This window comes from Sus scrofa, chromosome 6 (genome assembly GCF_000003025.6).
Source record: "Sus scrofa isolate TJ Tabasco breed Duroc chromosome 6, Sscrofa11.1, whole genome shotgun sequence".
Taxonomy (NCBI): Eukaryota; Metazoa; Chordata; class Mammalia; order Artiodactyla; family Suidae; genus Sus; species Sus scrofa.
This window is the reverse complement of record NC_010448.4, coordinates 26,326,718-26,343,394: the sequence shown is the minus strand read 5'-3', so window position 1 is coordinate 26,343,394 and position 16,677 is coordinate 26,326,718. Positions and strand designations below refer to the sequence as shown.

Genomic DNA, 16,677 nt, shown 5'->3' with positions numbered 1-16,677 from the left:
TTCTGCTGTATAGCATAGTGACCCAGTTACACATACATGTACACATTCTATTTCCGCACATTATCATGCTCCATCATAAGTGACTAGACATAGTTCCCAGTGCTACACAGCAGGATCTCATTGCTAATCCATTCCAAAGGCAATAGTTTGTATACATTAACCCCAAGCTCCCCAACCACCCCACTCCCTCCCCTCCCTCTCTTTATTAATTGCAGACTTTATTAATTCCCTTCTTTGTTTCTTTTCTCTGATTAAGGTGAGTGGTATAATTCATAGCATTCCCTTATTTTTAATTTCTGAAATGAATGCATTTAATTTAGGAATTTAGTTTGTAGCTATACATTTCCCCCCAAGTACAGTTTTTTATTAACTTCCATAGCTTTTGGTATGTGAATATTTGCCTCTTCATTGCTTTCTAGATTTATACTTCAATTATTTAGGCTCCTACTTTTCTTAATTTCCAAGTAATTTTGATTTTGCTTATTTTTGGTAACTTCTTAACTGTATTGGATTATGATTAAAGACTGTGTCTTTCATAATCTCTTTAAGTTTATTAATTTCTTTGAACATCAAATATGTGATTTCATATATTGATGGTGGTAATAAATTTACAAAATGATTTGTTAATGTCCAGTAATGCAGTGGATGTATGCATTCTGTGACACAACCATTCCACTTACAGATTTGCATAAAACTCATACATATATACACTCTCTCCTTGTGTATATGTGTGTCTATAAGTTTGCCTACACATATATGGAGAAGAGAATGTGTGTATATGTGTGTCCATTAAATTAAAATTATACATATAAAAAACACTTTAATTTCAAAAAAGTTGGGATAAACCTATTTAACCTATAGGTAAATGGTCTTTATAATAGGATTGAGTAAATAGAGTTAACTCACACAGTAGATTGCTATACAACAACTAAAATGAATTAATGTGTCTATCAACATAAATGAATCAATATAGAAATATGAGATGGAGACAGTAAGGCATAAAATGATACGCACAGTATGGAAGAATTTGTTTAGATTTTAAACACTTGCAACAATACCTACATATTATTTGTGGAAACATCTACATACATCCACATATAAAACCATGCATGAAAAAGCTACATATCAACTTCCAAATATTGGCTTTCCAATATTTGGAAGAGGGGGAGAGGTAAAATCACACTGCATTATTTATTTCTTAATAGAAAACTGAAGCAAATATGGCCAAATGATAGCACCTGTTTAATCTTTGAGCAAAGTACCTAGGTATCTGTTTATTGCTTATTCCCTCTCTTGCTTGATTAGACAGAGAAGTTGTTTAGCTGGCTCAGCACTCTTCCTCAGTGTGCAACACAGAGATGAAGAATTTTCTCAGTTTTAGATAAGTTAGGAAGTGAAGTTTAGGTCAAGTCATATAAGATCCAACTAAAAGAAATGACCATTTTTAGCCCAGAAAATAGAAAGCCTGACAAGATTAGAATTAATCTCTTTAAATTATTCCAGGGATTTCTCCTTACAGAAAGAACTAGATTAGAGAGCAAATGCAGAAACAATGGTTTGAAATGGAGAAGATTCAGGTTCTAGCCCAAGTTATGGCAGATAGACCCAATGGACACAAGTGTCTGGAACTGAGATGGAGGGCTCCAGGAGGCAGGGACTTTCTTGTCAGATTTGAAAAAGAGACAAAATCACCCCATATATGTAATGTTTAGCAAAGATCCACATAATACTAATGAATATTACTTATTTAGTGCTTTCTGTATTTTAAACATTACATATATATATATATATACATACACATACACACATTATGTAATGTATATGTGTATTACATACAAATACACACACACACACATTTTTAAATTTCCATAACAACCTGATGAGTTTACAGTGGTTTGTAAAAATTGCCATGATGCTTGTGAAAAGCATGTAACACAGTATGCGGCACCTTATCATCTCCTGGGGAATCAGGTAGCTATTAGTTTTATTAACAAGCTTAATTAGGACCCCATTTCTTTCTTTTGCTTTATAGGGCCACACTCATGGCATATGGAGGTTCCCAGTCTAGGGGTCTAATCGGAGCTGTAGCCGCCAGCCGCGAGCCACAGCAACGCAGGATCTGAAACCTACACCACAGCTCAAGGCATCGCTGGATCCTTAACCCACTGAGCAAGGCCAGGGATCGAACCCACAACCTCATGGTTCCTAGTCGGATTTGTTAGCCACTGAGCCACAACGGGAACTCCAGGACCCCATTTCTTACCCCAAACTTGGCAGTCAACGGAGGGGTTATTGTCCAGAGAACAGACATCATCGTAACACATTCACACACTCAGAGTCTTTTACTTAACCCAGGTTGCTCCTATGTGAGGCAGTTAGAGATGGAATAAGAAAGTGAAGATGGGATATAAGTCCACTGGACCAAGATCACATACCCCTACTAAACGTGAGTGTTGGAGAAAGGGAACTGCACTCAAAAGCATGTAATCCTGGAGTAGTAGGCATGTCTCTGTCTTTTACAAGTGGCTTTGGGTCCCTGAGCTAGTACCTTTGTGTCACTGAGTCTCTGTCTCCTTAGCCTAGGTCCCCTTTGTTTCCAAAATTGAACCTATTTAGTTCCCATGTGGGGTCAATGTCAACAAGTTCTCTGCAAATAGATGACCCAAATAGAGTTAACCACTGAACAATGTGGGTGGTAGGGGCATGACACCCCCCGCATGTAATTAAAAGTTTGAATATAACTTTTGACTCTCCTGAAACTTAACCCCTAACAGCCTACTGTTGACGTATCTAACCAGTTGATTAACACATATTTTGTATATTATATGTATTGTATACTGTATTCTTACAATAAAGTAAGCTAGAGAAGATGTCATTAATCATTAAAATCATAAGAGAAATACATTTACACTACCTTTAAGTATTTATTGAAAAAAAATCCATGTGTAAGTGGACCTATGTAGTACAAATCTGTGTTGTTCAAGGGTCAGCTATACATAAAAGGGAGAAAGAAGGTCATTGTTTAATTGAAACCTGTTAACAAACCTGCTGTATTAACTATCAGTGCTATCTGCAGGTTGCATCCTGTGTGGCCCCCTCTTCCCAATGACGGATATATTCTGAGATTTTCACATCCTGGGAATGATTTGGGTGGATAATGTCAGCTGATTATGAATTTCTGGTGTGTGGCCCACAGCTATTGGTGATGAATCAGGCTGCTACACAAGGGGACTTTTGATCAAGATCACATTTCTGCATAATGAGAAGTAAAGTAGTGCAGATTAATGGTGTCAGCATCTTAATGGGACCTGGGAAAATGGCTGGGTGATGGATTCTTTTTGCAGAGAGCAACCCAGTCTTCTGCCTCCCAGATTTGTATCCAGGAGAGCCCAAGGGAAGCCACTGAAAGGTCATTGCATCTCTCTTTGACAGGTGTGGGCACAAGAGCTTTCTAGTTGTGTCCTCCTCCACTTTGTTGCTGTCCTTTCCCCCAATGAATGTGACACTCAGAGCAAGAGACAAGGAAAATCATTCAGGGTCAGGGAGGACAGAAGCATCACCATTAAACAACTCATGAAGGAAGCATGTAGTCAGTCATCAGGCAGTGCCAGGGTCCAAAACATTGCCCTTGCCAAGCAAGGACAACTTGTGAAGTGTGGCCCATCTTTATGTACAGGTGAGGGTGGTCTACCTGCTCTGCTCTCTATATGAACTTGTAACCTCAGGCAAACCTGGAAGAGGAAGACCTATCAGTATGTATACATGAACATGGCCTGTCAACAGCAGCCAGGGCCAAGGCCACAGCATTCCCTGAGGTTTGGCCTATTGCTATGAATACCAGGTGATACCTACTAAACACCCACAGGATGCCAAGAGATGCACAAACTTTGCATTTATCATTTATCATATGAAGGTATTCATATTCCCATGTTACGGATGAGGAACTTGAGTTCTGGGTATTTATTTGCCTCTTTTGAAGTTACATCGAAATCAAGGATAACAGTAGTAATAATCATAATTGCTAACATTTGCATAACTTTCACTGTGACATAACTTTCACAGTAAAAAAACAATGCTATAAGATTGGACATTGTATATTAACATTTACAAATGTGGAAACTGAGGCACGGAAAGATTATCTAACTTGCCCAGAGTCATATACAGATGTATGATTTGAACCTTAGCATCTGATATTAACCTCTATGCTTAGGAGCCAAATTTAAAATGCCAACGTGGGAGTTCCCATCGTGGCTCAGTGGTTAACGAATCCAACTAGGAACCATGAGGTTGTGGGTTCGATCCCTGGCCTTGCTCAGTGGGTTAAGGATCCGGCATTGCCATGAGCTGTGGTGTAGGTTGCAGACACGGCTTGGATCCCACATTGCTGTGGCTCTGGCGTAGGCTGGCGACTACAGCTCCGATTAGACCCCTAGCCTGGGAACCTCCATATGCCACAGGAGCAGCCCTAGAAATGGCAAAAAAATAATAAAATAAAATGCCAACTTGGAGTACTCTTTCCAGTTGCTTCCTTGCATAACCCCACCTCTGCCTTTGAAATGCTAAAAACTAAACAGTCATAAATATTTATATAAACGTCACAGAACCCTAAACTGAGTTAGGTCTCTGCTATATGTCTGCATGTTCCTCTACACTCTCCCTATTTTAACATTGATCGTACTTTCCTATGATTTCTCAGATAACATTTTGTCTTCTCTTGTAGACTTGAAACTGTAAGAGGGCAGGCAGTAAACCATCCTCTCTCAGGATCACATGCTCAAGGTCTAGGACAGTGTCCACATAAATAAAAGTGCATTTCCTAAAGATTGTTGCCACATTTGACAAATATTCTTGATAGAATACTGACAATTGGGAAGCATATTTTGTAAGGTCTAAGATAAAATAGAAACTCTTTGTCAAAGAAAAAATCCCTACTGGGTGGCTCCAGGGGGCACCATAAAAAAACAGACAACAACAGCATTCCAGAGTTGTGGACACTGAGAAACAACAAGATGTCCCAGGAAAGCCAAACAGAAGAGAAATTCCCTGCATACCATGTTATAAGAACACAGGAAACTGATTTCAAATATAAGCTCTAAAGCAAAATACTACATGCCTTGACTTGCAATCAAATTTTCTCACCTTGGAAACTGTATAGCATGATTAGTGGTAGGCAGTCAATATGTACATTAGTTATGATGGTTAGTGGGTTTTCTAAGCTAAGTCATGGAATAAACCTTTGTGGATGAACGAACATTTGAATCAATAAATGAATATAATAAAGCCAGGCTTGGACCAAATTCACCTCAAGAAAAACTGGTGCTTTGCTGCTGCAATATGATGCCTCTTTCTATTTCCAGTGACTTTTTATGTGTACTCACTATACTTTCAGCCCCTTCCTGATGACACCCTGTGACCTAAGGAGGAACATCAGGCTCTGCATTTTTCAAAGGGAGAGAGGGCAATTTACAGAGGTGAAGAGATTTTTTTCAAAAATAATGCATCATCATCATCATTATAATATATATGCCTATGCCTTTGAGCACCTGTTATATGCTAGGGACCATAAGCCCAAAGACAAACTCAAGTGCAGAAGAGGCTGATGAGCCTGGCTGCCTACTGAGAAAGGAGAACAGGGACACAGAGACCAGTGCAGCTGAGGAATGCAAGCTGGATTTGAGGGCGAAGCAGGGAAGTCAGTTACCAAACAAAGGACCCCTCTTTAGAAAAACCCTTATAATGTCATCAGATCTTCAGAACTGACCTAATTTTTTGTGGCCTCATGTTGCTGGGACAGGTCTTCCTGCTCCCAAAATCCATGACATTCTAATGTCTATAAATCCAATGTCAGTCCCACAGGTCCTAATGTGTCTTTGATATTAAAAAAAAAATGGTTGCATTAGACATGGCTTTGTTTAGTCAAACCTCATTCCTCCCTCATATTTTAATGATTTTTAAGCTCAGACTAGTAATCGTCTTACCTGAGTTAAATCTTTCTCCCAATATTTATTTTATAGATATTTCCCAACTGAGAAGCTTACATTCATTTCCCTCTATCTATCTTTCTATGGACAATAATTAGCTGCAAAACCTTGCTATCAGTCAGAAATGCTGAAGAAAGTATTCTGGTGTTGGGTAGGATTGTCAGCTAGAACCTTTCTGTGGTATTCTTCCCACTGGAATCTGCCAAATCAAACTTAATTCAGTTCATTTGGGGAAAAATATCCAGTTTCTCTCTGTACTGGCTACTGTGTAAGTTGAGGGAATTGAGATGGAATAAGGCCATCCGAAAGTTAAAGAGAGGATTCTAAATTCTAAAAGCAGCAAGAGAAAAACAAAGACTTAATTATAAGGGAACACCTCATAAAGTTATCAGCTGATTTCTTTTTTTTTTTTTCCTATTTCTTGGGCCGCTCCTGCAGCATATGGAAGTTCCCAGGCTAGGGGTCGAATCGGAGCTGTAGTCTCCGGCCTACACCAGAGCCACAGCAACGCAGGATCCGAGCCGCATCTGCAACCTACACCACAGCTCACGGAACGCCAGATCGTTAACCCACTGAGCAAGGGCAAGGACCCAACCCACAACCTCATGGTTCCTATTCGGATTCGTTAACCACTGGGCCACGACAGGAACTCCCCAGCTGATTTCTTTACAGAAATGCTACAGACCAAAAGGGAGTGGTGACATATATTCAAAGTTATGAAAAGGAAAAATCTGTAACCTAGAATACTCTATCCAGCAAGGTGATCACTTAAAATAGGAGGAGAAATAAATAATTTTCGGACAAGCAAAAACTAAAAGTATACAGCAAAACTAAACTATCCTAAAAGAAATATTGAAAGGTTTCCTCTAAAGAGAAAAGAAGCAAGAAGACACAGGAAAGAAGAAATCACAATTGGAAGTCAATCGCTTAAGTCAGTATGCAGATCAAAAAGGAGGAAAAATAAACCCATTTACATAAGCAATGATGAACACAAGGAAGAGCAAAAGGATAAAGATGGAGGTTTTAAAAAGGTCATCAAAATCATAAAATATGGAGAAGAAGACTAAGAAAATATAAACTCTTTTTTTTAAAGAATATGTTTAAGACTATATTACTATCAGCCTAAAGCAAGCAGGAAGGGGTTAGCCGACATAAATCAAAATATAAAATAGATTCACAAAATCCAAAAAGAAAATAAGCATAAAATACAATTATCAAAGTACAAAAAGAAAAAGTAATAAAGAAGAAACATAGAATCAGCTGGAAAGCAAGGTTTAAGATGGCAATAAATACATATGTATCAACAATTACCTTAAATGTCAATGGACTGAATGCTCCAATCAAAAGAAATAGAGTGGAAGATAGGATAAAAGAAAAAGAGCCTACAATATGCTGCTTATAAGAAAACAACCTTAGGGCAAAGGACACACATAGATTGAAAGTGAAGGGATGGAAAAATATTTCATACAAACGGAAAAGAAGCAGGTGCCCCAATATTCACATCAGACAAAATAGATTTTAAAGCAAAGGCCATAGAAAGATAAAGAACACTACATAATGATAATATGATCAATTTAGACTAGTCAACATATATGCACCTAATGTAGGAGCGCTAAAATTCATATACAAATACTAATAGATTTAAAAGGAGAAATTGATGGTAATACAGTAACAGTAGGAGATTTTAACAACCAAGTTATATAAGTGGATAGACCTTCTAGATAGAAAATCAATAAGACAGCAGAGATCCTAAATGATACAATAGAACAGTTAGATTTAAGTAATATTTTCAGCACATTACATCCCCCACCCCACCCCCAAAAAACTATATATTCTTTTCAAGTGCATGTGGAACATTCCCTAGGATTTACCACATATTAGGGCACAAAAGTCACTTCAAAACACTTAACAGTGTAGAAATTATTTCAAGTATCTTATATGACAACAATGACATGAAACTTGAAATCAACCATAGGAAAAGAAATAAGAAAAAAAATACTACACAGAGACTAAACAACATGCTACTAAAACACCAATGGGTCGAAGAGGAAATCAAAAAGGAAATTAAAAAATACCTTGAGACAAATGACAATGTAAACTCAACCATAAAAAATCTATTGGATGCAGAAAGAGCAGTTCTTAGAGAGACGATCAAAGTAATACAGGTCTTCCTTAGAAAACATAACAACCTAACATACTGCCTAAAACAATTAGAAAAAGAAGAACAAATGAAACCTAAAGTCAGCAGAAGAAAGGAAATAATAAATATCAAAGAGGAAATAAACAGAATGGAGGTTAAACAGACAAAAAAAAAAATCAATAAAACCAAGAGTAAACAAAATTGACAAGCTTCTGGCCAGACTCACCAAGAAGAAAAAGAAGAGAACCCAAGTAAACAATAAATGACGAAGGAGAAATCTCAACTGACACTTCAGCAATACAAAAAACATAAGATAATACTATGAACAATGACAACAAATATGATAACCTAGAAGAAATGGACAACTTTCTAGAAACATATATACATGAAAAGATGCTCAATGTCAGTAATTATTACAGAAATACAAATAAAAACTACAGTGAGGTACCAACTCACACTGGTCAGAATGGCCATCATTAATAAGTCTGCAAATAACAAATTCTGGAGAGGGTGTGGAGAAAAGAGAAGCCTCCTACACTGTTGGTGGGAATGTAAATGGGTAAAACCACTATGGAAAACAGTATAGACGTTCCTCAGAAAACTAAAAATAGAATTACCATGTGATCCATCAATCCCACTCCTGGGAATATGTCCGGACAAAACTACAATTTAAAAATATAGGGAGTTCCCGTCATGGCGCAGTGGTTAACGAATCCGACTAGGAACCATGAGGTTGCGGGTTCGGTCCCTGCCCTTGCTCAGTGGGTTAAGGATCCAGTGTTGCCGTGAGCTGTGGTGTAGGTTGCAGATGCAGCTCGGATCCCGCGTTGCTGTGGCTCTGGCATAGGCCGGTGGCTACAGCTCTTATTGGACCCCTAGCCTGGGAACCTCCATATGCCGAGGGAGCGGCCCAAGAAATAGCAAAAAGACAAAAAAATAATAATAAAAATAAAAATATATGTGTACCCCTATGTTCTCAGCAAAACTATTAACCTTAGCCAAGACATGTAAACAACATGTCCATGGACAGATGAATGGATTAAGAAGATGTAGTACATACATACAATGGAATATTAATCAGCCACAAAAAAGAGCAAACTAATGCCTTTTGCAGCAACCAGGGGGCAAATAGAGATTCTCCTACTAAATGAAGTAAGACAGAAAGTGAAAGACAAATACCATATGATTATAACTTACATGTAGAATCTCAAAGAGGGCACAAATGAACATATCTAGGAAAAAGAAACCGACTCACAGATATGGAAAACAGATTTGTGGTTGCCAAGGAGGAGGGCAGGGAGGGAGTGGGATGGACTGGGAGTTTGGGGTAAGTAGATGCAAACTATTACATTTAGAATGGATAAACAACAAGGTCTTACTGTAGCCAGGGAACTACATCCAATCTCCTAGGAGCGACTGTAATGGAGAAGAATGTAAAAAAGAATGTGTATATATATATATATATATATATGTAAAACTGAGTCATCTTGCTGAATAGCAGAAATTAGCCCTATATTTTATTTATTTATTTATCTATTTATTTAGTCTTTTTAGGCCCACACCTGCAGCACATGGAGGTTCCCAGGTTAGGGGTCCAATTGGAGCTGTAGCTGCCGACCTATGCCAGAGTCACATCCACACAGGATCCAAGCTGCATCTGTGACCTACACCACAGCTCACGGCAATGCCAGATCCTTAACCTACTGAGCGAGGCCAGGGATTGAACCCGCGTCCTCATGGATGCTAGTCGGGATATATTGAGGCCATCATCATACAATGATAAGACATAAGGGATACAGCAGAGTTGTGAACAGATGAGATCCACATATATATTTGTATAAAGAACTGTAAAGGAAGAAGTCATTCCATCAGGGAAGATGTTTCAGGACATAGATAAACAATGAACCAATTATGCAAGTGAGTAGGGAAATGGCATTCAAGACTAAGGGAACAGCAAAAGTGAAGACAGTGGAGGGGCACAATAGTTTTATGCTGTGTTGGCAGAACTCTTTCTTCGGCCACTATTCTGGCGGCTTTCATTTTTTGGAATAGAATATGTTCTGAGTGTTGGGTTTTTTTTGTTTGTTTTGTTTTGTTTTTTTCACACTACTCTTTCCTCAGCCTATAACCATATCCCAGCCAGTTATGTCCACTTGCTGACTCCGTCCCATCCCTTCAGTTCTCAGCTTCACTGTCAAGTTCTCGATCTGGCCTATCCTGACACACTTGACTCAGCTACTTTCTTTGATTTACGCTCCTGTCATGTCTTTGAAATCTTCTTTGTCAACTTCCATTACATGCAACATACTTACTTAATGCCTGCCTTCCTCAATCTAGTGCGTTCAATTAATTAAACAAGGAGGCTGTTAGACTGATGTGGCTCTAATCCATGGCAGCCTGCATAAGCACACCAAAATCGAAACCTATAAATGTCTCAAAGCTTGCAGACTGAAACACTAAAGGCAACCAACCACAGATGCACGAGTGGGCTTTATATTGGAGCCAATCAAATACTTTCTTCTATTTGCTTCCACACATTCTCTACACAGTCCTTCCCGGGGCTCTTGTTGGCTGAGGGTTCCTTAACACTTCTGGTTTGGTGCTACCTGATTCCCATCAATTTTTTGCTCAGAAAAACTAAAAAAAAAAAAAAAAGTTAATGTGCCTCAGTGTACCTTTTAAGAAATGTAAACTCATAAGGGCTGAGACTACGTCTGTCTGGTTCTGTTTGTTCTTGGCACCTTCCCCAAGACCTGATGCCTACACACTACTTCTCGACTTGTTTCTTCATACAGTGCTGGACTGGGGCAGTCAGTGCATGGCAGGAACTGGCTGGAGAAGAGGAGGATGCATTAAGAAAAAGAGATGAAATTATAGAGGGTTTGACCAACGTCTTCCATCTGAATATGCTCCCGGGCACTTTCATTTTGAAAGGGTGAAGTAACTATGGAAGAAACAAACATATCAGAGTTTCTTCAAGCTCCAAAGGGACTATTTTATAGGAAGGGAAGATAAAAATGGGTAGATGACAACCATACGTATATACACTGACTATGATTCTCTAGAAATTAATCTCATAGGGAATGGTGGTGGCAGAAAAAGAGCTTCACATTTGGGTAGCCCTTAAATATTCCTCAAGGTATGGAGCAATTTATCAATGTATATACCTCAAAAGAAGAAAGAAAAGGAAGGGGGATACTAAAGTTTTGTTCATATCTATGGTAACTGGAAGCAGACATGACCATGCAAATGAAACCACCTATCTGATCACACCAGAGGGACGAAGGATTTTGGTTGCTGGTTGGTTGACTCATTTACTTACTGAATGTTCATTGAGCACTTGCTTACTCAGTGTTATGTCAATCATTACTCTAGGCTCAGATCTTTTCCTTACAGAAGTCATCATCCAACAGAGGAAAAAAACATCAAATAGATAATTAAACATTTCACTTACCACAATGGCAAGAGTGCTTCCAAGGAGAAGCACAGATTTGAGGGTAGACATGGCCAACAGAAGGCATCTTTTTTTTTTTTTTTTTTTTTTTTTTCCATTTTTGGCTGACCTGAGGCATATGGAGCTTCTGGCCCTGGGATCAGACCTAAGCTGCAGCTGCGGCAATGCTGGATCTTTAACCCACTGTGCTGGGCTGGGGATCGAACCCACATCCCAGTGCTCCCAAGACACCCATTGCACCACAGTGGGAGCTCCAACAGAAGGCACCTGAGACACCCTGGGCACTGGCAGTGACAGTGGGAAGTTAGATTTTGACCATATTTATGAGGCCTCAAGGATCTACAGTATGCTACCTCTCTGAGGTCTGTGCATGGATATTTACCAGCATAATCACATGAGCCTCACAAACTGAGTGTTTAACCTACCTACTAACACCTAAAACTCAAATGAGTTTGTTTTTTCTTCTCACCATGTAATGCACGATTCTTATGAAAGATCAGTGGGGTCCCTCACTTCCTTTTATTAGCTGTATTTTACTGAATTGTGTGGGGATAAATTATGTGTGGTTGGATTATTCATGAATATGAACATGAATTTTCAAAGTTCTTAAGACATATTTTTTATCTCAGACAATGGCCTACACCACGACTTCCCACCCATCTTTACACATATGATCCTTAGACAGAAAATGGGGGCCTCTCCAAACATACTCACTAGAAGAACATACTAACCCAAGTATGGACTTTTATCCCCATCTCATTACATGAGCTGACACACCCCCCTCCCACTAAGGCCAAAACCAGTGTGAAAAAATTGAGACAGTGATACATCTTTTTTAGACTATGATACAGTAACATTTTAGTTCTAACTTTTTGATGTTTGTTTTGAATTTGTGTCTCCCCAGACCTTTACTCCCCTGTGCTGTCTCTTGTTTAAAAAACAACAACGGAAAGAACGTGAAAAGCAACAACAACAACAAAATAAAGAGTTTCTAGACTCCTCAACAACCCCCAGCTAAGGGCTCATGCCAGTTACTAGGTCCATGGGGGAGCAGCAGAGGCCTGGCTTCTGCCTGTCTTCCCATAATTTACTGATTTACTTTTAATCTGAATCCTGGAATGGGGTAAAAAGTCTAGATTGGGCACCGATGTTAATGCTCTAGAATGCCAAGATTAGAGAGCAAGAGATGGATGGGCATGCAGGAAGTCTAAAATGGTGTGAGTTCAACTCGAATCGGTGAAGGAAGGATAAACACCCTCTGACAGGGATGTCACCTCACAGCACAGACTGTTGGCGCATTTTGGACTCTGTTGGAATACCTTCTGTGATGGCTAATATTATGCGCCGGCTTGGCTGGGCTATGGTGCCCAGTTGTTTGGTTAGACACCAGTTCATATGTTGCTGTGAAGGTACTGCTTTAGATGTTATTAACATTTTTATCAGTAGACTTTAAGCAAAGCAGATTACCCTCCATAAAGCAAGGGGGCCTCATCCAGGAAGTTGAAGGCCTTAAAAGCAAAGACAGATGTTTCCCAGCGAAGAAGGACTTCCCAAGAATGCAAATGAGAAACCCTGCTTGAAAGCCTGCTGCCTTTTGGAATCTGAACGCAAGCCTGCAACATCAGCTCTGACCTGAATCTCCAGCCGGCCCTGTACATTTCAGACTTGCCAGCCACCACATCACAAGAGCCAATTCCTTCGAAGATATCCACGTATATATCTTGGAGAGCGCTGGTTAATCCGACTAAAGCACTGCCTTTTCAGGAAAGGTTTGTTGTGCTTTGCTTTTGTGTGAGATCATGAGAATCTCAGATGGCAGAGCTGGAAGTGGCCTTAGCCCATTTGGCCAGTGGAAGCAAATCTGTGTGAACTGCAGTGATACAGTGACACTCCGCCTCCTGTCACCAGGGCACGTCTTGCTGAGTGACAGTCAGGATCTTCCTAGGCTTTCCTTACAGTTTGAGGGGCTCACCGCAGACCCCATGTCTCCCCTGCTTTGTCTGAACCCCTACTCCTGCCCCTACAAAAATTAGGAATTTAGAGAAGAAGGAAAAGTAAGGTCTCTTCCAGCTCTGCAGTGGTAAAACTTTAACTTTGTTGAACATTGGAATTAAAAGGGCAAAACCTCCACCCCAGACCTCTGCAGCCGCCCTGCGGATTGGCTACAGAAGGGAGCCTGGCGCGAGGTAATTAACCACAGATCGCTAACAGCTCAATGGGAAGGCCTGTGTCCAGGAATTCCTTTTGCCAGAGGTCCTGGGAGCCTTTACCGCAGAGAAACGAGTTTGCAAATAAGCACTTTTCTTTGAAAAGGCCCCTTTCCCTAGTTCCATTAGCTCCCAGCTCAGCTTTCAGCTGCGAGGGCTGTCTTTTTATCTTGAACTTGACATATTCTTCTAGTTTAGCCCAGTCACACGGAGCCCTTTGGCAAGCCACTCTCTCTCCCACTGTGAATTGTTGGGTACCAAGACGGAGAAGAAAGTTCGAAGTCGGCCAACTTTTTCCCCCACAACCCCCTGACTCTGCCTCTCTTTGTGCTCAACAATGGATTTCACAATCTTTGGTTTTCTTTGTCATCAGGAAAGATGTTGGAGTCCAACAAAGGGAGAACAAAAATTCCGGACATGCTGAGAAAATGAAAGTGTGTGTGTGTGTGTGTGTGTGTGTGTGTGTGTGTGTGTGTGTGTAGACTCACTCACCACCCCCCCATGCCACTGACTAGCATTTGCAACCCTCAGGAATGTATGTCATTTGGGGTTGTGTCTTTGGTTCCAGCCATGTTCTTTCCAACTTCCTGCTGGAAAATTTAACCTCTTTTTAGTCTTCAGCGAGGCAAGGAAGCTGAACACCATCTGTATTTGTTCTTAACTGTGACACATCTCTTGAATTCAGTCCCAGCTGCCCACCTCCATCGCCCTGGCCATTTTCCTCTTCCTAGATTAATATTCTTTGTCCTAACTTTGCTCATCGCCTCTCTTCTGCTCCCTCCAAAACCTACTCCTACTGCAGCCAAAGTGATCTTTCTAAAATGTAGATCTGACTGCCTTGTTGCCCATTTCCTGGAGTTTCAAGTCTAAGCTCCTAGCGGGGCAGCCAAGGTGTTCCTGGGGTCCTGGCTGTCCTGGGGTCCTAATCAGCCCCTCAGTTCTCTGATTCAGACAGCCTCCTGCTTTCTCTTCCTCGATCCCTCTTCCGGTCTTTTTCTTTCTCTCTCTCCACCCACCCTCTTATTATTTTTTGCAGCTGTGTTCCTTCCTTGGAATAAGCTTTTTTTAAAGGTAAACTCTGCCCTCCTGCAAATTCCTGGGTCCTGACCTACTCCCGTGATCCCAGATGGAGTGAAGAATTTCTCTGGTTTTCACTGCTTTTCTCCATTCTCGGTGCATCACCCGTATTTGCCCACGTTTCTGGCCAGCCTGAAAGCCCTCTGGGGTGAAGACTTTCTGTCTAGAGCAGATGGCCCTGCTTTGGGCAAGACCCACAGAACATCCTCAGTTAATGCTCTGGATGAACAGGAGGCATAATACAGCATATTGTAGGAGTTAACACCTTCTGGCTCTGTAACTGGATTCATGTGGATTGAATCCTGGCATTCATTGCCTGAGCCTCTGTCTCCTCACCTGTGAAATGGGAGAATCATATCAATGTCAGAGCACCAACGGTGAGAATTCACCGAGACGATGCATACAGAGGACTTCGCAAGTCCCTAACACAGAATAAAACCTCAATATGTACCACCCCTAAGAACCGTGGATGCTGTAGCCCTCCGCCTCTCTCCTCCCTCTTTGTTTAGACTGCCTCCATCTCAGGTCCCCACCGAAGTCATCAACTACAGGGGAAGAAAGAGTTAAGCCTAACTCTGTTCACCGCAAATCCACAGGCACTAAATAAGGCTCCAGCATGCAGGCTTTAAGTATGGGCTGCAGTTAACTATAAACAGCTGTTGCAAGATAATAGCCTTCTACCGGTAAAATAAGGCTAGCCCCCCTCCCTCACAATGGAACCTTTCTTGCACAGAGCAGTCACAACTGACAGATCTCAGTCTGGCAGTAATCAGAATTAAAAGGTGGGGGCAGGGGGAGGATTGTCAGGCTTCCCAGATCAAGCTGCCATATATATAGCAAGTCTATTTCCGTTTCCAAAAGCCCAAACACCGGGCGCCTCTTATCTGCAGTACATTTCCCCTTGTTCTAAGGGGGAAAAACAACTCTGGCCCCCGCTGCTCCCTTCCTGGGCCAGCATTAACTCTAATAACTGGAAAGAAGAGCAGACATTAGCCAAGAAGACATATGTGTTGCTCTTTATACCAAAGCCCTTCATTCAATTAATCCCCGCTTCCCATTTTAGGAAGTTAAGTATGAATCAAAGCTCAGCAATGCGAGTCCATATGGAATTCAGATGCCTTTAGGTCCATTTCAGAATTTAACAAAGGTGAGATGTGTGTTAGTTGCTGCCACTCTGCTGGGGACAGATGCCCAGGCTGGATTTGGGGAACAGATTGTGGAAAACACTGTTTCAGAAAATATCTAGAATTTATTAAATATATATATATATATCTGGTGTCAGGCATATAGTAGGCACTTGATGTGTTCTTTTGAGTCAGCTGACTACTTTCTGTGCGTGAAGAAGGAAATGAACTTGCTTTCAAAGAATGGTTGATGAAATCCTAGAGTGAAGTGGAAACTCTGAGTGGGCTATCTAGTGTAAATCCTATCCATCTATCACCTATCTATTTATTTATCTTTCTATCATCTTTCAATCTATCCATCCATCCTCCATCTATCATCTATCTAACCATCCCCCCATCACTTATCTTTCTATCATCTGTCAATCCATCCATTACCTATCCATCTATCCATTTATCATCTCTCTATTCATCTATCATTCTATCATCTATCCATCCATCTATCCATCACCTATCATCTATTGATTAATCCATCCATTCATCCATCTATCACCTATCTATCCATACATCCATTTATCAGCTGTCTATTCGTCTACCTAGCATTCTGTCATCTATTGATCTACCCATCTATCTATCAAAGGAGTTTGATGAAACCCAGAAAAACTAAGTGGTTTATATGGGGTCAATCAGCAAGTTA

General features: G+C 40.5%; 1 long non-coding RNA gene across 2 annotated transcripts in view; it reads right to left on the bottom strand.

Moving 5' to 3' along the window:
* The window catches only part of LOC110261271, a 121,772-nt gene that overhangs the window by 76,238 nt on the left and 28,857 nt on the right, over positions 1-16,677 (bottom strand). Inside the window, exon 6 of one of the 2 annotated variants that reach the window (XR_002345308.1) lies at positions 11,796-15,195. The exons of the other annotated variant lie outside the window; for it this stretch is intronic. This is a non-coding gene — a long non-coding RNA (uncharacterized LOC110261271). Of the gene's footprint in view, positions 1-11,795; positions 15,196-16,677 lie in introns of those variants that run through there. 2 annotated transcript variants of the gene reach the window in all.